We start from the raw sequence: 22,552 nt of genomic DNA on the forward strand, positions 1-22,552 counted from the left end.
AATCACTAACAGTGAAGTATTAAATTTAGTTTGAACCTTGAAAACCTAAAATATCCAGATGAAAATATGAAAAAATTAAAGAATATTTGAGTTAAATTGAGGTAAGGAAAGAATGAAGATGGTACCTGAGATGAAGAATTGAGTATTGAAAAAGTTGTAACCGGTCGACGGCAGCGACGATATGATGCACCGCAATTAAGAGTGAGATAGAGGTGGTTGTTCTGGAATGAATCGAAAGAGACGGTTATGGTTTTGGAATAGATCGAAGGAAGCGAGTGATGGTGATGAATGAATTGATAGATATAGGTGGTTGGTGATGAATGAATCAATAGAGGTAGTAGTTCTGGACTGAATTTCCTGCACACGATCTAATGAAAGTTTTGAGTAAAGTAGTTTTGGGTTATGTTATTAATTGCTTTAAAAAATACGTTTAATGAAAATTATGTTATAGTTTTTATTTTATCTTTAGGATGCATTAAAATTGGGATTTCCATTAAAATTGGGATTCTTTGTTACTTTTGAGTATATAACAAAAAGAAGTTACGCTTTGTTGTTAGTGTATAAAGCGTTTTTTTTTGTGTAACAAAAAAAAGCATTTTTTTTTAAATATAAATAAAAAAACAAGAAACGCAAACTTCATGAAAATTATGTTATAGTTTTTATTTTATCTTTAGGATGCATTAAAATAGGGATTTCCATTAAAATTGGGATTCTTTGTTACTTTTAAGTATATAACAAAAAGAAGTTACGCTTTGTTGTTAGTGTATAAAGCGTTTTTTTTTCAAATATAAATAAAAAAACAAAAAACGCAACGTGCAAAGTAGGATTTATGGAAAAGTAGGATTTAGTGGGACCAGGACATTTGATTTGTTTTTTTAGTTTGGATTTGTTTTTTGGCAAAAAGTTTAGATTTGTTTTTTTTTTTAAAAGTTTAGATTTAGTTTGTTATATATATGATAAAAGAATTAAAAAAGGTTTGTACCAAATTTTTTTTAAAAAAAAGGTGTGCTTTGTTACTGCAATCCATTTTTCATTTTTTTTTTGAAAGATGCAATCCATTTTTCATAAAAATTCAAAAAATATTTGAATTGAAATATGCTATGCAGGGGATCGAACAGGGGACCTGTTAGTTAATGTACATTAAATCAGTTAATAAAATGGCGCTTTTTTTAACCTATAAGCGCTATCTTTCTCAAGCATACAATAGCGCTTTTTTTAACCTATAAGCGCTATTTAAGGTTGATTTATATATAGCGCTTTTCATAAAAAGTGCCATATACGATTAATCATGTTTTTTATTTAAATAACTATTATTTTTATTTAGCCTATACTGACGCTTTCAATACAAAGCGCTATATATACTTAAAATGATAGATAGCGCTTTTTCAAAAAAGCGCTAGCTAAGACCTCCGTGTTTTAATTTATAGCGCTTTAGTGTTAAAAGCGCTATTTATGAGGCGCTATATTTTCCCAATTTTGTAGTAGTGATCACTTAAATAGGAGTAGAAATCATGCTAATTAATTGGCAAAATATTGAGCTGCTCCAATGAATATACATCAGCCAAAGTTTGAAATGATGCCACGTTAGTTCTTCATCAATTATGTTTGTGAGCTGATGGACTTCATAGCACCATGAGCCCATTATTTTCCAAAACCGTAACATTCCAAATGATATTTTGCCAAATTATTAATGACAATAGTAATGCATGCTTGTGGACCTGAATATTAGGCTGAAACCGTGACATACTACCAGTTGACCATTGGATTAATAGCCAAATTAGTTTACGAGGAAAATAGCATGCTTGTTTGGAATTAAAAAATGAATAAAATAAACTTTGTTTTTTGTATGTTTCCTTCCACATGCTTAATGAGCTCTTGATCTTATCATTCTCCCCCTCTTCAAGAGGATTTGACCTCAAATCAAAACCTGCATGGAATGAAAGTGGGTTATGTAGAAATTTTTCTCTTTGTGATTTTTGGACATAATCATTTTTCCAAAGAACATTATGGTTTTCTACTAGTTGAGAAAAAACTTCTTCATTTGCTTGGTTTCCTTCATGAGTTAAAGAAGAAAGGTTAGAAGATTGCAAAATATTAGAAGAATCCCAACATTTAACTACACATACCAACTTTGATGAAGGTACTAGTGTAATAGTAGGCCAAAACTTCCCAACATTTTTCTCTTCCTTTTCCTTCTCATTCTCCTTTTCTTTATCTTTTTCCTCTACTTCTTTTTCACCACTTTCTTTTGTTTCTTCTCTTTTCTTTTCACATTCTTCCTCATGAGTTTCCTTTACAACAAGACTCTCTTTTTCTTCAACATTTATTTTAGGTTCTATATAATGATTTTGGACTTGAAGGAGATTTTCCTCTAACATTTTGGAGATATCAGCCATTCCACTATCAATTATTGCCATCATTTTCTCTCTCCTTTTTCTTTGTAACTCTCTAAGAGCAGAAGTAGGACTTGATCTTCTCTTGATATCCTCAAGCATTTTTTCTCTCCATACTTCATCAAAATATTGAATTGTAGCTTGAATTTCATGAGCCATATTTTTTTGTTTAATACTTCAAAAAGAAACAGAGATGAAGAAATTTCAAGGATAATATGCAAATGAAAAAGATTTTGAAATTGAAAAATAAAAATCAAACGATGGATAACACCTGATTTGAACCTAAGCTCTGATTACCAACTGATGAGTGTCACGGAGCCGTCGGAAGCGAAATATTAATATTTTGGTGGAAAAGACTCAAAAATGAAGAAATGGAATGGATAGACAGGGACGCCACACTTTCTAATCCAAGAAAGTGATAAGTCTATGGATGCGAGGATCGCCACAAGAAAAGAAATTCTTGATAAGAGCAAGGATGGTTCAATCCAGAACCACAAGAGACAAAGCTCTCAATACACATAAGTGTAAAATTCTACAAAATTCAACTTCCTTTATTTCATTGTGAAACTTACAATATATAGATTTTTGGTAAGTAACTTAATGGCCATGGGCCTTACAATTAATTATTAAAAGAAAGCAATAAAATCCTAGACTAAAATTATGCAACGGCTGAAACTATTCCATTCCAAGATTGCCCAATTAGTGATATGCACTTTCGGCTACCATCCAAATTATAACCTTCAAATATCCAAATGAATTCCTCCATTAATATGAGCTGCATCACTTAAATGGGAGTAGAAATCATGCTAATTAATTGGCAAAATATTGAGCTGCTCCAATGAATATACATCAGCCAAAATTTGAAATGATGCCACGTTAGTTCTTCATCAATTATGTTTGTGAGCTGATGGACTTCATAGCACCATGAGCCCATTATTTTCCAAAACCGTAACATTCCAAATGATATTTTGCCAAATTATTAATGACAATAGTAATGCATGCTTGTGGACCTGAATATTAGGCTGAAACCGTGACATACTACCAGTTGACCATTGGATTAATAGCCAAATTAGTTTACGAGGAAAATAGCATGCTTGTTTGGAATTAAAAAATGAATAAAATAAACTTCGTTTTTTGTATGTTTCCTTCCACATGCTTAATGAGGTCATGATCTTATCAAGTTGAATCATCCTTACTTGACCTGCAATTTCAACATAGTGGAATTAATATTTAATGTGTTTTTTCCTATATAATTAATGAATGGAAGAAAAACATAAAACAAATATCATATAGCATATGTTTCAAATGTGTCTGTCAAATTAGCAAAACCCAAAAAACAATAACAAGCTGAAGCATTAATCCACCAACTTCAGCATATATTCATTATGTGTATCTTAACCAAATCCAAACTTGTATTTAGCTATGTCAAACCAGCAAACAAAAATAACGTAGGAGTGCACAAACAAACACCAAGTTTTTAGATTCATTACAAAGCATAGTAGTGTGTGATGCAGCATCCACAAATGCTTACTACATTATACTTCCAAAATAAGCCATTGATTCTTAGGAAAAAAGTACATGATACCACAACGATTCAACTTTGATAGTCCAACAAATTTACTTAACATTACACAGACTTGAATTTACTATTATTCAGTATAAGCTTCAACACTAACTATCCAACATAGATGTGTTCAATTCATAACATAACAGCATCACCATTTACCGAAATCTAGGCATTATGAACTATTACCAAATATAACTTTTCAAATTTTAACTCACATAGATAGTTACAATAGCATCTAACTAAAATCATAAACCACACACTGTCAGACAATGGAAGCAAGTTTACGCGTGCTTGCTCGGCACAAGCAGTTCCTACAGGGCAAGAGGGCAGTACACATAAAAGGCCAAAGCTAGTTGAGCAGAAAAACTAAACAGCAGAACACCACTAAAAACAAGGAAAACAGTGGCCAAAGTAATCACTACTGCACCATAACAATAACCACTACCACACCAAAATCAACATCACAGTTAAGCACAAAAACGAATTGCTAAAATGAATTCTCAATTAGAATATCTTCACAAATGCATCAAGTCGTGTCTCCACCAATCCATCTCAACTCAAAATAAAATTTGGACAAAATTGTATGCTAAAAGTCAAGAAAAATTACTTACAATTTCTCTGAAGTCGTGTTATTATCCTTGTGAACAAGTCCAGACATTATATTAAGTGCACTAGAAAATTGTCCACCGATACCCTGTAAAAATGTTCAAAATAACACCCATGACAAATTTAATAAAATAAACAAAGAGATTTTAATATATAATACAAAATTAAAAATTTATTATATTTTTGTACCAACTACGGTTATTCATATACTTACTTGGAAATTCATCATTTGACTAAACATATTTGCCATTTTTTCCTCAAATTGTTTCTCCATCTTTTCTTCTAGTTGCCTTTGACTCTCTTCAAATTTTGCTGTCATTTCTTCCCTCATGTTTCGCTCCTTTTCGAGTTGAGTCTCTACTTCTTTTAACTTCATCTCTATATCTTGTCTTTTTTCACACTCCTTTTCTAATTGTTCTTGCAAACCTGTGACAGACTTTCCCTTTTGGGGTTTAATTCCAGCTCCTAAGCCACGACAATATCCCGATCGCTCTCCCACAACTGCTTCAAAAGCAGTATTCGCAATGGCATCAGTGTCCCCATATCCAGCTTCTAAGTAAGCTGAAGAAGTTTCTTCAACCTTCATCTATTTAAAAATGTAAATTATAAATTAAAACTAGAATAAAAAATTAATCACAATTATATATGTTTAACAAATCAAAAAAGGATGTCATACATGAACTTTCTTAGAAGCATCATTTATCCATTCTCCATTGCTGTTTGTGTGAGTCATTCTCCATAAATCCTTATAGTTGGGCTCCTTTTTGGTTTCAGGATCTCTCTAAAAGCAAATTTTCATCATCACAAAATATAAATACATATAAGTTATCAAGTCAATGACAAATATACCAAAAAAAAAAGGAGATTCGATATTTTATATTTTACCGCGTCATAGCTAACAGCTTGAAATGACTTCCACATCTATGATTAATAACTTGTTTAGATTTATTTGATTTGTTCCTGTTACTAATTTCCTGTAAATAACACAAGTAGAAACATAGTAGATGTTTACGTATAGAATTAAATTACCTATATTTATATAGTAAATCTAACACAAACATACCTTGAATTCAGGACTTGAAAAATAATCTACCAAGTACTTCCAGTCTTCGTCACTTAAATCATCTGGTTTATGTTCCAAAGCTATCTCATTTGTCTTGTATTGGCTAAAGTGTTTATGAAATCTGCATCTATGATTTCGATATAGTCTTTTAGCAGTATCAATAATAACATCTCTGTTATGCTTTGTATTATCAATATCAAAAGTATCCTGCACTCAACAATTAAAATGAAAACTATAGTGAGTACTCTGTAAAAGCAATCAAATAAAATAAAAAGGCACAGGATTATGATTTACCAAAACTTTTGCTACTATCTTGTTTTCTGTCTCTTGTGGAATTTTTCTCCATTTCTTGACATTAAAAGGTGCATTTTTTAGGACAACAATAGAGATCTCAGTCACAAAATTAGCAGCTCCTGATCCAACAGCTACCATTTTATCTGTCGGAATAACAACATGCAATTTTCCAGTAGCGCTTTTCTTTTTCTTTTTTGCAACACTTAAGCCAATAGTTCTTCCCCTTCCAACTTTTTGTGCATTAGAACATTCTATAGCATTTTTAATCAAAAAAGAAAATGAAGAGAAGTATAATGTGAAATTTCATGAATAATAAAAATTAAAGTAAGAAAATCAATTAAGTACCTTCTTGATGTTGACTTGTATTGTTATTTGAAGAATTTGGAAGTTGTGTCTCTGAATCATGATTTGGGGGTGCCATAACTAAATAAAATAAATAACATTATATTAAATCATCAAATAATTATCACGAACAAAACCATATCAGCACAACTTGTCTATGAAGCAATTAACGACACATAGATATACAGACACCGAACACAACACTAAAGTTGATATTGCGACATCAATAATTTTTTTTTCATAACTGCAAAATTTATTCAACAGCACATCCAAGTAATGAAAAATACAAGCAGTGGTAATAGAGAAACAACAGGGGCAGAAAACAATCCCCCAAATAAATGAAATTGTGACAGTAACAAGTTATGGCCTTGTAATCTGATGAAACCCACTAAAATAGACAACCATAGCTAAAACTAATCATTAGCCACCACTTAAATAACAGAACAGTAGCTGAAACCCAGGATTGCAGCCTAGTAACAACTGAACATTCCACCAGAAGGAGCAAAAAACCGCAGGCCTTGCCGATTCACCGCATCAAGTTAACAAAAGCAGTAGCAGCAAACAACAGAAACTGCTAACAGACCCTGCAGAAATAAAACAGCAACAGCCCCCAATCCCTTGAACCAAACAAACCCCACTACACTTAAATAACCGCAATAGGCAATCCTTCGGACTCCACTACCTTAAAGGCAATCCCCCGGATCCCACAATTCATTCATATCCCCAATTCTACCCCTTTTAGCAACATTCATGGTCAAACAAAAATAACCCTAGATTTTGATTGAGAGAGAAAGCCAGCGGAAACAAATCATTGACAAACCCATAAACAACTCATTCATGCAGTCAAACATTTTACCAAAATTGATCAAAGGAAAAACGTAGCATGTGAATGATTCAAGAAATCAAACTATATTTCAGAGGCAACAAAATACTTACCTGGGGAAGAAATTTGAATTCTGAATGTGAAAGAAATTCGAATGGGAACTATGAATCTGCAAGAAATTGAAAGAGATTTGAAGGCTATTTATCTGAATCTGCAAAATACTTTAGCGTTGCTTGGTCTCTCTCATTACCTCCATATTGTGCAGAGTTTATTGCTTTCATTGAAGAAACGTTAGTGGGTATATGTTTGAGTAGAAGGAGATAATGGGTATCAGTTACCGAAGAGTTTGAGAAAGTGCTCAATTATTTTAGCGCTAAACAATGCCGCCAATTTTTTGTTAAAAATTATAATTCTATTAAGTTTTTTTTTGTTAAATAAGTTTATGGCTATTAGGTGTTTAAAAAGTGTCTGGGACACTCCTTAACATTTCTCATAGTCCTTTCTTCAAAAAAAAAAAAAATTCTCATAGTCCCAGGACACTTTTTAAGCATTTTTATTAAAGAAATTATTAAAAAAAAGGCTTTAATTTCCAATATAATAAATGCACAAACTTTCATAAAATCTTACCACTTTAAGTGTTTAAAAAGTGTCCCGGGAGCAATCGTTAACTTTTTCCATAGATGATATTCTGGTTACATAAATATATATATATATATATATATATATATATATATATATATATATATTGGCTCCCAAATGTTTTTTATCACAATTTTTTCTTACTCCCTACTTTTAAATAAAATCATATGTATTTTTTGAAATTTTAAATTATTTTTTGGAGTTTTGTTTTGGATATTATAGATTTTTTTTTGCATAAATTTAATTTTTTTAACAATGGATGAATTAAATATGATTTTATCGGAGCAATTATTATGATATTCAACATTTTTATAAAACATCTTTATAATATGTGAATGGTACATAAGAGTTTACTTAAAAACAAACAACAAAAGCCGTGATGAAGAACATTTAGAGGACCAAAACTTTGCTGAATTTTTTAAAGGAACTATAAATAGAATTTAAGATGTTTATAGGGAGCAAAACTTACTTAACCTCCTCTAAAAAAAAACCTATTTAACCATTTTTTATTTAAGATATTTAAAGGAACTATAAATAGAATTTAATATATCTGTTTTTTTGAGAACCCAAATTAAAATAATTAAAAAATCCTTATGAAGTACAAGATGTGCCTAGAATGGATCAAAGTCAAGTAAAAAAACAAACAAAGGCAAAATTCGAAAGCAAAGCCAAAAGCATCACTCCGAAGTGGCATATACCTAATACAAAGTGACCTATTAAACCACTAATAATGAAAATCAAACATCAAACATCTTGAATTGCATAAATCAACGACCAATATCATAAGGATGAATTACATAAATCAACAACCATCAAAGATATGAAGATGCCAAATACTTTATTAAAATTACACTCCATAAATAGATAGATATTTAATTGATTACTCATTCCCATAGCCACGTGAATGCAACAACGAGACTAACAAAACAACTTCCCGATGAGTCAAATTATTCCACATGGTGGAAATCTGTATATTAAAAAAAGCAAGAAGCGGCACTTGGAGGCACTACTTTGTTTCAAATTATGTCGTTATGCAAATCGTTACCCATTTCCTCATTCTGATTGAGAATGCTATAAATACAATTTACACAATAGTCAACATCATGATCATGTTTCCGAATCCACTTATGCAAAACATTATCATGCAAGAAAAAAATGTTATCGAATAAAGAATCACACTGCACCACCTGCTCCTCTTCCCTAGCGAACAATCTCCGTCTCCACTTCCAACCCCTTCCATCAACCCTCCAACCTAACCTACTCATTTCAGCTACCATAAAAGAACTTCACAAAAGAACTTCCTAACCCTCCGGCGCCTAAATCTACTCCACAAAAGAACTTCACTAACCAACACTACTAGAAAAATCGGATTTTGCGACGGAATTTTGTGAGGTTATGTATCCCGTCGCAAATTGGGACGGATTTTGTGGGGGATATTGGGAAGAAGTCATTAGCGACGGAGCTTGCGAGGGTTTCTGGCGTCGCAACTTTTCCGTCATAAATTCCGTCAGAAATTTGAGTTTCCCAAGTTTTGTGAGGGATTTAGCGACGGTTTTGTTCCTTCTATAAATGTTCCGTCACATATTCCGTCGTAGATTCCACAAATGCTTTGCGACGTCCTTGGATACCCGTCACAATGAGGTTTTCGCGTTTTATATTAAATCATGCAAAAATAAATTATTGGTTATTGGGTGAGCCGAAACTCGAACCCGTAACCTTCAGCTGAATGGCAAAGCGCTTTACCACCAAACCATGATGGCTTCCCTGCTATTTTATTCAAATTGTATTATTTATTATGTTATCACATATTTTTTATTAAAAGCCTTTCCATTTCAGACAAACACGTGAAACCCTCTCTACCCAGATCTGTTCAATTAGAATGTACATGACATCAGTTGAACAAATTAGAATTGGAATTAGATCTGTTCCGTCATCTTCTTCTTCTTCTTCACTCTCAAATTTCGTAGCCAATTCCAATTCCAATTCCAACCGAACAAATTGACCTCTACATTATCATCATCATCTCCCAAACTTAGACTCAGAGCAACGTCCTCCTCTTCGCCTCCTCACCAACTCAATCACTTCTCTGATGTCACTAACAAAGCCGCCGACGCTGCCGGAGATATCATTCTTTAATATTTCAGAAAAAATAATTTCGACATTATTCACAAACACCATCTCAGTAAGTAGTGTGATACTAATTCACTCTTTCTTCATTTCACTTTCAATTTGCTTACTTAATTATTATTATCATATTGTGATTCACTCACTCACGCAGGTCTTGTAACCATTGATGATCAATCCGCTGAGGAAGCTATGGTTTTCGTCATACTTTACAATTACCCTTCTCATGCCATGTATGTAGTTACTCTCTTTCTTCCTAACTTTTTTATTTTTTATTGCACACTCAATCTATTATTCTGTTGTTCATACTTGCATTTACATTCTAATTTCGATGCTATTCCTTTATCATCTGGGTTCTTTTTTTCTTTTTCTGAATTATTCATTTGTGATGAAAAGTTATTTCATAATTGTGTCTTTTGATATTAATTTGACCCTTGAAACAAAGGATAATGTTTTTTTTTTTTTTTTACACAAATGATTCTAGAAGCTGCTTTTTTATTGTTTACTATCTTGATTTTCAATTAATTTGGGGCAAATTCATTTAGTCAATGATATAAAACTATCATCTATGTGGTTTTAGCTACTTTTCACTTTAGAGGATGAAATAGTAAGATATCTTGATCGAGAATGAGAGAGTCAAACGTCCTTGTATGTAAAGTGTAAAGCGAGAAACTTGAGGATTGTTATTTTAACAAGCTCATAATTTGTTATGATATACCTGCAATATCCACAATAGATTTGTTAATCAGTTGTTGATATTGTTCACCTTATACTCTAGAGCGAGTTGCTTACTTTAGAGGAGCCGAATCATGTTGTAACATATATTATATACTCTACTATTAGTATTTTTCATCACATGACTAAGGTCTCTTGTTTTACTTTCTAAAAGTGAATTGCTGGGTTGATAACTTGATAGATAGGATAATAATGGTGTCATTGATGTCTGCTTAAATACATTAATAGTAGTAATAAGTGAGTATTTAGACTCATTAATGGCATCGGTTAGTCACTTCATTGCTAGAATAAGAAAAGAGTAATAATGAAGCCTGATGTCTAAGCCTTATAAATACTAAGCAATTGCAAAAAACTTCCTTGATGGAATTGGATGTCATGCTTCTAAACTGGAAAGTGTGGAATATTGTGTTTTTACCTATGACATTTTATTAGTAATGCTTCATTTTGTTGATCCAAAATTTGTCAGTTGTAAAGTATCTCACTTGACAGACGAACTGGTGAATATTGTCTTTGATGGTGTTTTTAAGATAGCAATTCATTTATGCATAAAAGGGGCATTTACTATCTGCATGGAACTTGATTCATGTATAATTTGAAACTAATGTTCGTGCAGTTTGACAGTCGAATATCAATTGCATCAGCTTTTATACGGAAGTTACAAACAAACACTGTTGATAATTCTGTTAGAGGTCCTTACCTAGCACCTATAGAAATTGAAAGAAGGCATTTACGTGGGAAGGGAAATAAAATGTCAGACATACTAATCATATAAATTTAGTGATTCAAGTAGTTTAAATGACTATAATAATGAATTTGGTTGATTCATTTCCGTATGATTTGCTCATGCACTTTAGCATATATTTATTCATCAAGGTTGTTAAAGGTTTTGCCTAGCCTTAAGGTGACAATTGCTAACAACCACTCATCTATTTTGCACTTTTTTATCATTATTAACTAAAAAAATAATTACATGTATTCTAGGATAAAGACATATAATATTCTAGTTACAAATGTCCTAAGCTGCTTGATGTTAAGAGTCCCAAAGTTTGAGTAGTACTTGTTTTGAAACATCATAACAATTTTACATTCTTCAGGATCAGTCATAATCGCTTGTGGTGCCTTGTATAAGTCCTTTATGCATGCCTTTTAGTGCCTTTAACTCCCCTGTTTTCAACCTAATAACCTAACCTAGTGATTGTTTTATTTAAGTGTATTTATGCTACATTGATACTTTTGGGCACTAGTTATTGCTTGTGCATTACTCAGGCGCGTTTTTAATAGTAATTGGTGAAATACGTAACAATGGTTTGAGTCATGAGGCTACAATGCTTATTAACGCTTTACAATCGCAGATTCCACATCTAAGAGCCACTGAGTACAAGTGATCTAGGTTACCTAGAAACAGGAGGACTGTGAATCGTGCCTATGGTGGATATTTATCTGGAGGTGCTGTTAGAGAAAGGTTTGTTCTGCTTAACTTTTTTGGTTTATATCTTGTATAATTTTTCATGATCTACATTAATGTATTCCCTCTGTTTCAAAATGATTGTCAAATCACTATTTTTTGGTGTAGATTCTATAGTAAGGAGAGTAGATTAGAAGGAGGATAGTCAAATCACTATACGAGAAACTATTTAGAAAAATCTTGAAATTAATGAGTTTGTTAGAGATGTGATATCTGATACAACATTATAACGTCGTTTGATTCATGTAGCTAAATCCATTAAGTGGGATTAGACTTGGTTGTTAATGTAACAATTAGAAACATTGTTGATTGAGACTTAGATGAGTTAGATATGATTTAAAGACTATAAAAAAATTGTGTTTTATGATTGTTGTCTGTAGTATATGGCATGGGAAGAAGCACCAGAGGGTAAACATTACTATGTTGATCTTATTATTTCTTGGGTTATGTTTTTCATTTCAGTTTAAAAGATTTTTTTATAGACAATTTGTAACCGCTAGTAATTATATTCTAATGACTTTGTTTCAATCAACAATACAACTAGCGCCGTCAAAATATAGAACGCCCAAAACCTCCACCGAGTCCCACTAAAAGTGCTATGACAGTCCTAGACAGGAACAACTACTGTAACCTTCTAAGACACAAAGTTATGATCCTCTAATTTAGTTAACCTCACCAAATTTCAGAACCATAGCTACGCCTATATCAGAAGCCAAAACCAAATAAACAACCACCTTACTAGCTCTGCAAAAGCGGCCAGCAACTTCCAGCAGGAATAAGAAAACTGCCAGCAAAAATCTGAAAACAAAACATGCTAATCTGAGAACGGAAGATGCTAAGCGGCCAGCAACTTTCATGTCTTTTTTAAACGAAAAATTTAATTAATATATTCTCAAATTCTTTTGAGTGTTTCACTTCAAACACTTGAATTGCCTTTTTATTTTATTTTCCAATAATCATGTTTGTTAGTTGACCCCAGTTGTTTGCATTAATTGATGTGTAGTTTTAATCCAAATAAACATTTAAATAATCATACAAGTATAATTCCATTTTATAAACAACTCTTGCTGCCTTTTTTCTGTGTGTTTCAGACTAAGTAGCATGACACTTTCGATTGAAAAGTGTGTACGGTGTCCGACATGATATGTGTCAGACGCCGGCACATGTGGTTACATTCGATAATTTTATTTCCTCAAATTATCATTGACGCGCCAGTACCGTGTCTACTTCAGAAATCTAAGGCTTGCTTTCTTCCAATTGCAGGTGAGTAACTGTATAGCTATAGATAAAGTTCATGCGTGGACTTGTTGCATTTCTACTGCTGCGTGCGAAAAACAGATTTAAGCCGATGTACCCAGTGAATGGATAACAGGGTATGTGCAATCACTTTGATTCCTGTATAATATTGCAATGATCGTATTGATTCTGACTTTGTTAGACAATATAGATTTTACTGTTAGATAGTTACTAGTTGGACAATGGGAACTTTTAAATATAAGAAATATTAAAATTTTGTACTTGAAACAACATTTTGTTTTGAAATGATATTTTGCATTAATATAGGTATATTGGCACCTAAGAAACAAGAAAAAGACGAATCTGGCGAGATGGAGATTACTACTAAAGAGATGAATGACCCAATAGTCACCTATAGCCGGCCTCCACCACTTCCTCCTGTTATAGGATCGTTGGCTGCACTCTCGTTGGATACATGGTGGAATCGTAGCACCGATGAGGATGGCAAGTGATGTGAGATATCATAGCCTCTACTTAAATTTACCTCTCGTTATGTATATTGACTGCAGAAGTGGCTTTCTTTTGCGACAATTGGAGAGTTTACATGGTCGTGAGTTGCTTTCAAGGATTGTCATTGATGAGGCTCACACCAGATTATCAGGTTGGAGCTTTTATCCCTTCCAAATCGATTCAATTTCATGCGATATATTTTTTTTTGCATAAAATACTGTGATATATTGTTGAAACTTTAATAGATTCTTTAATTATCTCGGGGACTTGTGTATTGAAAAAAAAATCCCCATGCATTTAGCTATATCGATGTCGAAATGATAGTGCCTACTGACCAGTGACTTTGTTTGGTCGTATAATTTCGAAAGATACGCAAAATGGCATTCTTCAAGAATCCAATGGCTTTTTGTTGCCCACCTCATGTTTTGGTTCATGTCTTAAAATTGATTATCTCATAAAAGCCTTAGGTTGTGGGCCTAAAGCGTGGACAATGCATAGGACCAACTATGTCAAAAGGTTAAACTGTTGAGTAAAATCACTTGAAAATCATATTTGTTCAACAGCTTACCTAATTATACATTAGAATTTAGAACTAGATACATGTCATTCTATTTTTATTATTGTTGTGTGGAAAGTTCGTAGTAGAAAGGGTATAATATGGAATGTAAAGTTAGCAAAAGGCACTGAAATTTTAGCCTACCGTGGAAAATTGGAGAACATACCATATTACAATTTACACAGTTTAAGTTTAAGTGCTATGTTGTGAGGTACATCATACAAATGACATGGAGATAGTCGATGATGACAAAGTTTGGATGAACTTCTAGCTTATAGGAGCTTCTCAATAGAGAAATGTATTTAATTTGTCTCTATATAACAAGCCCGTATGCGTTTATAGGTTGTCGTGGAGTAGTAAGATAGGTAAGTTTATGAAATTGTCGAAATGTGGTAAGCTCATTTCAACTTATGGAAAAAGTTACTAGTTATATACTCATAATCATTGTTGTATATTTTGGTTCTAAAATTTGTTTAGAACAGAAAAGTAGTGAATAAAGGATACTAGCATGTTGATACACCAGCACATGGCGCATAGGTGAAGCCAAGAATCAATTCTTTATCAAAGCATACCCTATTAGGAAGTTTCATCTGCCACAACATGCATGATCATGCTTTTCCTTCTATTATTGTGAAAACCATTCTAGACAATATTAAGAGTTTGTATACATGTCCAATAGCTTCTTAATGAAGGGAGTGATATGGTTGTCAATTCCTATATATCAACTCTTCACTTGGAACTCCATATGGTCATTTTGTTTAAGCAAAAGTTGAACTGTATTTGGTAAAAAAAATATATTATTCAAGACTAGATGGAGTACATATTTATTTGTGAATGGTGAAAATTGATGTTCATATCTAAACTACTAGATCAAAATAGGCAGCAAGTGTCAGATTTTTTTTTTTTCCTCTAATGGTTCAAATTCTGTTGAAATCTTCAATCACTTATTTACTTTTTTGTTTGGGTATTCCAGGCCTAGAGGTGGTCGAGGTGGAGGTCCTGCCTTGCTGAATCGTGGCATCGGGTAAGTTTCTGAGATCAGTAGTGATGAGTATTTTGTTTATTTTTTTTTAGTGAAATCTGTAAATTTAACTTGTTACCTATTAACTGAACTCCTTGTTTGTTATCCATCTTCGAAGAAAAAAAATCTCTTTTTAAAGCAAAATAATCACTTTTATATCAGTTTGTTATAAAAAAAATTACTTTTTTTTAAAACAAAGAGAGAATCTAAAAGAAAAACCTAACAAATGCTTAAAATCATAAGCCTTTTTTCAGTAGCTTATTAGAAAACTACGTAGACAAGAAATTAGCCAAAGAGGCTCCTTTACACAATAAACCAAATCTAAATCAAAGAGGTGGTAAATACGTATAACTTGAAGAAAAGTAAATTTCACCAACTATAGAAAAGCAAAGTCACGGCTAAGCAATATGTAATTCTCAAAAAGAAGATAAACTAATGCAATACTAAACATAAAATGTTTTTATGTTGTACTAGACTAGACGGTGTCATTGATTCAAAGTTGGAAACTTTGATTCAAAGTTACTCTTTATTTCAAATCTAACATCAAAATAAAATGGGTTTCAATAAGCTTCTTCAAAAAAAAAATGGGTTTCAATAAAATTTAGGAAGTTTTCTTAACATCTTCCTAATCACAGGTTGAAACTCGTGTTGGGAAGATTCTTCTCCTTCTGGAAATTTGTTCAAATCAAATTCGCAATCTGCTTCATCGTTTAAATCAAAATCCCATAACACTCTTGGTAAATTCTTTTCTTCTTCGTTGCCATTTTTTTCTTGTATCTTCTTAAACACAGCTTCAACCATATCTTAAAAAATTTTCAACTCAAATTGATACTCTTCCTCGGTTAAATCATTATCCATTAGAACTTTTGATGAAACTTCTTCGTTGCAAATTTTTTCTTGTATCTTGTCGAATGAATCTTCAACTATTTCTCCTTCTCCTTCACTTTTTTCAAACGAATCTTCCACTCTTTCTTCTTTTTGAATATTCATAGAGTCCTTTATTTTTGCCATCATATTTGTTATTCTAATTTGCACTTAAATTTTTAACAACATTACAGTCTTATTTATATAATTTCTACTCTCACTATTATATGTAACAAAAGTTTGTTATAAAAAAAAAAAAACTTGAATTTTTCAGATACGGATGTTTCATTATTATAGGTAACAAATTACGTTAATCTTTTAACAATAATATAACAAATATAAAATTTATTCAAAAAACAATAATAACAAATATAATAAAAATTCTTTATTCAAAAATATATAATAATTTATTTTATCTTTTCAATAACACAAACAATAGAACATTCCTGCTCACAATTATATACTGTGATAGATTATTATTATTATTATTATTATTATTATTATTATTATTATTATTATTATTATTATTATTATTATTATTATTATTTTTATTTTTATTTTTATTTTTTTATTTTTTTTTGAAGAATATTATTATTATTATTATATAAATAACAAAACACCACTTTCTCCCTCAAATCATTCATTATTATTATAACAAACAGATACATAACAAAACTCGAAGTTTTTCCTCATTCACCCATCAATCAACAATCGCTCATACCAAAATCCATTCATCCTTCATCAATCTAACTCCAAAACATGTCCCCCAATCGGCTCCTAATCTAATTTCCCCTCTCTAATTTCCAAATTCATTTGCCCTAAATCTTCACTTCATCAATCTAATTCCCAAAACCTTCACTCATCAGTTCTCTTCGATCAGCTTATCGCTAATCTTACTTTGCTGCCGCAAACAGGTTCCTAAATCCTTCACTTCGCTCGGCCCGTTGCTCGCTTAGCTCATCTCACTTGGCTGCTGCAAACAGGTTCCAGACTCTTTTTCTCCTTCTTCTGTTTTTATGTATGCACAATTTGAATGCCTATCTGTTAAGGTTTTGATTTTTCTTTTTGGGATTTTGTCAATTTGTTTGTGATTTGGGTTGTTTTATAGATTTATGTTTTAGTAGGTGAAGATTTTTTTGCTGTCTTTTAGAGTTGAATCCCCTTCTTTGTGTTGTTTGCTTCAAACTAGTGTATGGAATTTGGATGGTTAATTGTTTTCTTTAATTAGTAATTAGGTAGAACAGATTTTGGATAGATAATTTTGTTTTTCTTTTTGTTTGTTTGCTTCAAACTAGTATATGGAATTTGGATGCTTAATTTTTTTTTTTTAATTATTAATTAGGGAGAACAAATTTTGGATAGATAATTTTGTTTTTGTTTTGAGTTTAATTAGAATACTGACAGTGTAAAAAAAACATTCACTGTCAACCATTATTAAGACACATTAGCTTAAGTGCTATAAAAAGGAAAAATCAAATAAAATCTAGACTAATAAATGTCAAATCCCATGTTTCTTCATTTACATGTTTGATTAAATCTCTTTTCAACTTTTAGAACACTACTGCCCTCCTCAAATCTCAAATTGACATTCATTCTCGCATCTGAAATTGAAAAAGTTAAATTATATTTGTCTGTGCATAAATTTTAAATCTAAATTGCAGACTTTCATTGTTTAAATCAACATTATAATTACATCCCATAGAGGATTTTGTAGAATCAAAGAGGTTAAAAATGAAAATCGGGTGCCATGGAGCAAAATTGTTTGAACAGAGCCTCTATCACAACTTGACCATTACCAATTATTTTTGAACTTTCACCATACAACTATACCAGCTAAACGCAAGGTTTGTTTCTCGTTTATTTTTTTTACTGGGGCATAGGGGTTTTAGGCTAATAAGAAAAGTGGGATATGACATTTATTAGTTTAGATTTTATTTGATTTTCAACAATGCATTGTTGACACTAATGGTGTAGAAGAAGAATTAGTACCAATCTCTGTCTTGGACCAACTTGATTTAGAGATAGAAGAACAATATGACGAGTTTGAGGAGGAGGAGGAGGAGGAGGAGGAGGAGGAGGAGGAGGATATACATATTCAAATAGTCTTTTTTCTATTGTTATGTTAAATTTTTTTAACAAATCCTTATGTGTGATTCTTATGCATATTAATGGAAAATGCTAATGTGTGCCTTTTAACTTGTTTGTGCTCATGTCTAATTTTGTGTGCCTTTTAACTTTTTTATGTACAGTAGTTAATTACCTAGTTTTATATGTGTATAGATAGATGGAAGACAATGATATTACAATGGGCAATGGAAGAGGTGTTGGTATAAGCATCAACAAAGTTAGGGGAAATGGGGGAGGTAAGCATAAAACTACTTTGTCACGTTCTTCCAGATTTCAAGCTCCTAGGCCTGCAGACACCCAACCACCTCAATATACAAGGAAACCTACAAATACCCAACAACCCCAATCTACAAGGCAACCTACACATGATCCCATATTTCAAACACATACAAATTTCCCACATTTCCTCTCTACTCCAAGTCCACAAATGTCTACAATTCATGCTCCCACTTCTCAAATACCTACAAATATCAATCTCCCCACTCTACTCCAAGTCCACATCTTTCTAATACACATAGCCCGCCACATTTACCATCCGATGTTGTATCTGGTGGTGATCCACATGCATCATCATCATCATGTGATGATTCGTATCCGATAGCTGGGAGTACTGATCCTACTGATAGGCGTATATGGATCCGTTCGGGACCACAGTTAACGTAAGATTTTTTATAATATTTTCCGTTTAATTCTATAATAACTTGTATCCTTGTATTTTACTACTTGTTTAATTTTGTTTTTATAGGTTTGAGCCTGCTGTTCAGCCCCCACGTGCCATTACAAAGATTATGAAACGTCTGTTTCAAGGGACTTGGGCAACTTACACAGAGTTAAGGAAAAATGACAAGAATCTTGCGGACTTGTGGTATAACGAGTTTCAGGTACTGTCCTTCTCTTCCTCCAACTTATGTTTAACGTCCTCGTTGTTAGATTTACCGCTCAGTCCATTTTTTATTTGGAATTGTCGATTGAAGTTATCTCTAGTCCATTTTTTATTTGGAATTGCTGGTATATATTATATTCCACTGCACTGCCTACCATCATTTTTGGCTCCCTCCCAACTTTGGAGGGTATGGAATGGAATTTGTTACTAGTCTCTTATGAAAACTATAAAATGATAAGTTACACCAATTAACATATATACAGCCCTTAGGTGATGTTGTTTTCGGATTGGTACTAACTATAGCTTCTCCAGTGGAGCATCACCCTTTTCTTAATCTCTTTTTACATGAAATCAAGGAAATTATATGCACTTAACTACCGTCCTTAATAAGTGTGAAAAAAAGTACTTCTGCTTATACTTGAGTATGAAGTGAGTCCATGATTCCCTTATTATAGAATTCTAATGCATCAATTCTGTGACAAACTCCCAGTAGAATCGTAACTACTAACTTCTTTAGTCAAACTTCTATTAAACTTTGAAATAGTAGCCATATCTTATTGAATCCTGTTGGGTTTGAAGGTTCGCAGACATCTAGTTGTAATTTATGATTTTTTTATTTACTTTTTTTTAGACTTTTTATACTAGTACAGATCAAAATACTGCAAATTTAGATACACAATAACATTTTAACATGTCTAAAATAATTGATGCTTACTTTTCAATTGCTATATTATATCCATGTCCGGTTTATCCTATATTATACATTGCTTGTATTGCAGAAGATATATAATTGGCTTCCTGAGCATGAGCAAGACATAGAGAAGACTTATCATAATAAGGCATCTGAAGGGTACCAAAATACAATGTATCGGGTACGAAAAGGAATAGACAAAGGCGAATGGATCCCTGTTCAATTGCGTGAAAAATTGGAACAAAATTGGGAAGATAGTAAATGGAAGGACAAGGCAGAAGTTAATAAGAAAAATAGAAGATCCTCTGATGGTCGATTGCACACTTGTGGGTCAATTCCAACAATCGAGCATTCTAAAAGATTAGTAAGTAAACACATTTTTTTTGCAGTAAAGCATAGTGATATAAATTAACCATAATACTAATCTATTTATTTATTTTGTACTATAGAAAATTGACTCAACTCCAAGCTGCTGGGAGGTGTATATAAAGACACACAAAATGAAAGGCGATCCATCAAAGTGGGTATCCTCCAAATCTCAAATGGTTGCGGTAAGTTACAATTGATGAGATTATCATTTCCAGCCTTTTGTCAAATAAACATAAAACAATTGAAAATTTTCTAGAATTAGTTACATCCTTTGGTGGACTTTGTATGTTGGTGGAAAGTCAAGGTAATTGGAAAAACTTTGAAATTAGTATTTATAACTGTCCTTATGTGTATTGATGCATGCTGCTACACTATAACTTTGTCATCATGTGCTATAATTGTTTTTGGTTATCTAATCATGTTTATTGTTGTATGTTACTTGCTTTTGTGCCATAGTTTTTAACGTTATGCATGCTTATTATTGTTCATCAGGTTCTGACATCTGAACATGATGATCTTATGTTTCTTCACTTGGAAAGAAGTGATGATAACTTAGTTATTAATTAAAAGCTAGTTTTAATTTGTTTAAGTTGTTATTGGTTGGTTTATATATGAATTTAATTGTAGCAATTAATTTAATTTTATATTTTTGTACGTAAGAATTAAGACGAACTCTAATTTTGTAGGATGAATATGAAAGACGGATTTTTGAAAGGAACTCACAGCAGAGGGGGATGATGTGTCTAATGACCATCAGTCATATAACTTCATCTTCTTGGACGTAGTTGGAGGAGTCGACAAGAAAGAACGCATATATGGTTTGGGGATAGAGGCAGGAAAATACAAGCCTTCTTCATCCAGATCATCTGACGGCATCTCACCATCTGAATATGAGCATATGAGGACTACAATATCTAAAATGTCAGCTGAAAACATGGAACTCAAGGAGCGGTTGAAGAATAATGAGGAATTAATCCGTGCATCACAGGAGGAGTCACGTTTAGCTCGAGAGCAGTCACAACAGTCACAGGAGGATTCGCGATTGCTCCGAGAGCAGTTCCAAAAATTCATGGAGTCTTTTCAACAAGGCCATTCACATCTACCTCCTTATCGACCTCATCGTTCGAGTTAGGATCAACATCTATGTCCACTTACTTGATTATTTATCATATTATTGAGAATTTTAGTATAACTTTTAATTTAAAGTAAATGTTCTAATACTATTTAGTAATTATTTGAATATATTTTCATGCAAAAGATAAGTAGTGTGATTTTTGTGAACGCAACCAAAAAGGTTTTTTTATCAAATATTAATGTGATTTTTATCATATCTTATCATATTAATGTATTTTATATTGTAATTTTTCATCACCTTTTTTATATTTCAAAAGTGTTTTGAGAAGAAATTGAGAAATTTCCTAATCTAATTTTTAGAGGGAAAAAAAAAGCTTCGTATTTGTGACGGAATTTAAAAAAGTCACAATTTTTGTATAGCAGAGTAGCGTCCGCCATCCCTCCGACGCTAGTTAAATTCCCAGAAGTTTTACGACCGAAGTATTCTCTCAGAAATTTGCAATGGTTTTATCCCTCAGAAATTTGTGACGGATAGCTAAAACGTCGGTATTTTGTGACGGAAAAATGGGTGACACATATCCATTTTATGAGAGGTTTTACGACGGATTTTTGGTGTTTGCGACCGGTTGTCTTCCGCAGCAATGAGTGACGGAATTGATTTTCCCTCGCTAATGTTTTCCGACCCCCATTATTACGACGGATTTCTGCCGCATCGCAAAATCCGTCAGAAAATCGTTTGCTACGGATTTTTGCCCATTTTGCGACGGAAAACTGCCATCGCTAAATCCGAGTTTTCTAGTAGTGCAAGGAACACTCCAAAAAGAGATACTTTCTGTGTTACCGACTTTACACCTCATTCCTTCCCAAAACTAAATAACGTCAACCGCTCCCACTCCCTCATTAATATATCAATTTTTGCTTTTAGTATTTATAATACAAAAATCTTTTCTTCGATTTTAGTCATTGCAAATATACCTCATTTCGCTATTATGGTTTATGCTATTCATAATATTTGTTTGAAGAAATAAGTAATACATAAATCATGTCAATTGAAATTGTAATTAAGCAATACAAGATTTACAAAACAGATAATCCCGATAAAAAAAATTTATTGCGTAAAAAGATCTTTCCATATTATTGGATTTTTTTCACAAGTTTAATTTTTTTTAA

General features: G+C 32.3%; 3 pseudogenes across 3 annotated transcripts; 2 read left to right on the plus strand and 1 right to left on the minus strand.

Moving 5' to 3' along the window:
• Window positions 1–3,499: 3,499 nt before the first annotated feature.
• LOC146953820 (uncharacterized) lies at window positions 3,500–7,325 on the minus strand (annotated as a pseudogene). The gene is made up of 9 exons (XR_015011201.1): window positions 7,202–7,325; window positions 6,269–6,346; window positions 5,924–6,174; window positions 5,630–5,836; window positions 5,452–5,540; window positions 5,243–5,347; window positions 4,781–5,152; window positions 4,572–4,654; window positions 3,500–3,594 (listed from the first exon to the last, which is right to left on the minus strand). The product of XR_015011201.1 is annotated as an uncharacterized LOC146953820 (transcript).
• Window positions 7,326–9,571: 2,246 nt separating this feature from the next.
• On the plus strand, window positions 9,572–19,545 carry LOC146953821 (uncharacterized; annotated as a pseudogene). The gene is made up of 10 exons (XR_015011199.1): window positions 9,572–9,909; window positions 10,006–10,084; window positions 11,939–12,048; window positions 13,315–13,424; window positions 13,615–13,948; window positions 15,327–15,377; window positions 16,010–16,111; window positions 17,153–17,221; window positions 18,519–18,601; window positions 19,111–19,545. The product of XR_015011199.1 is annotated as an uncharacterized LOC146953821 (transcript).
• Window positions 19,546–20,102: 557 nt separating this feature from the next.
• On the plus strand, window positions 20,103–21,646 carry LOC146953822 (uncharacterized; annotated as a pseudogene). Its single transcript, XR_015011198.1, has 3 exons — window positions 20,103–20,303; window positions 20,409–20,490; window positions 20,995–21,646. The product of XR_015011198.1 is annotated as an uncharacterized LOC146953822 (transcript).
• The last annotated feature ends 906 nt before the right edge of the window (window positions 21,647–22,552 follow it).

This window comes from Medicago sativa, chromosome 1, assembly GCF_051527215.1.
Source record: "Medicago sativa cultivar Bolivia chromosome 1, Bolivia_mono, whole genome shotgun sequence".
Classification (NCBI taxonomy): domain Eukaryota; kingdom Viridiplantae; phylum Streptophyta; class Magnoliopsida; order Fabales; family Fabaceae; genus Medicago; species Medicago sativa.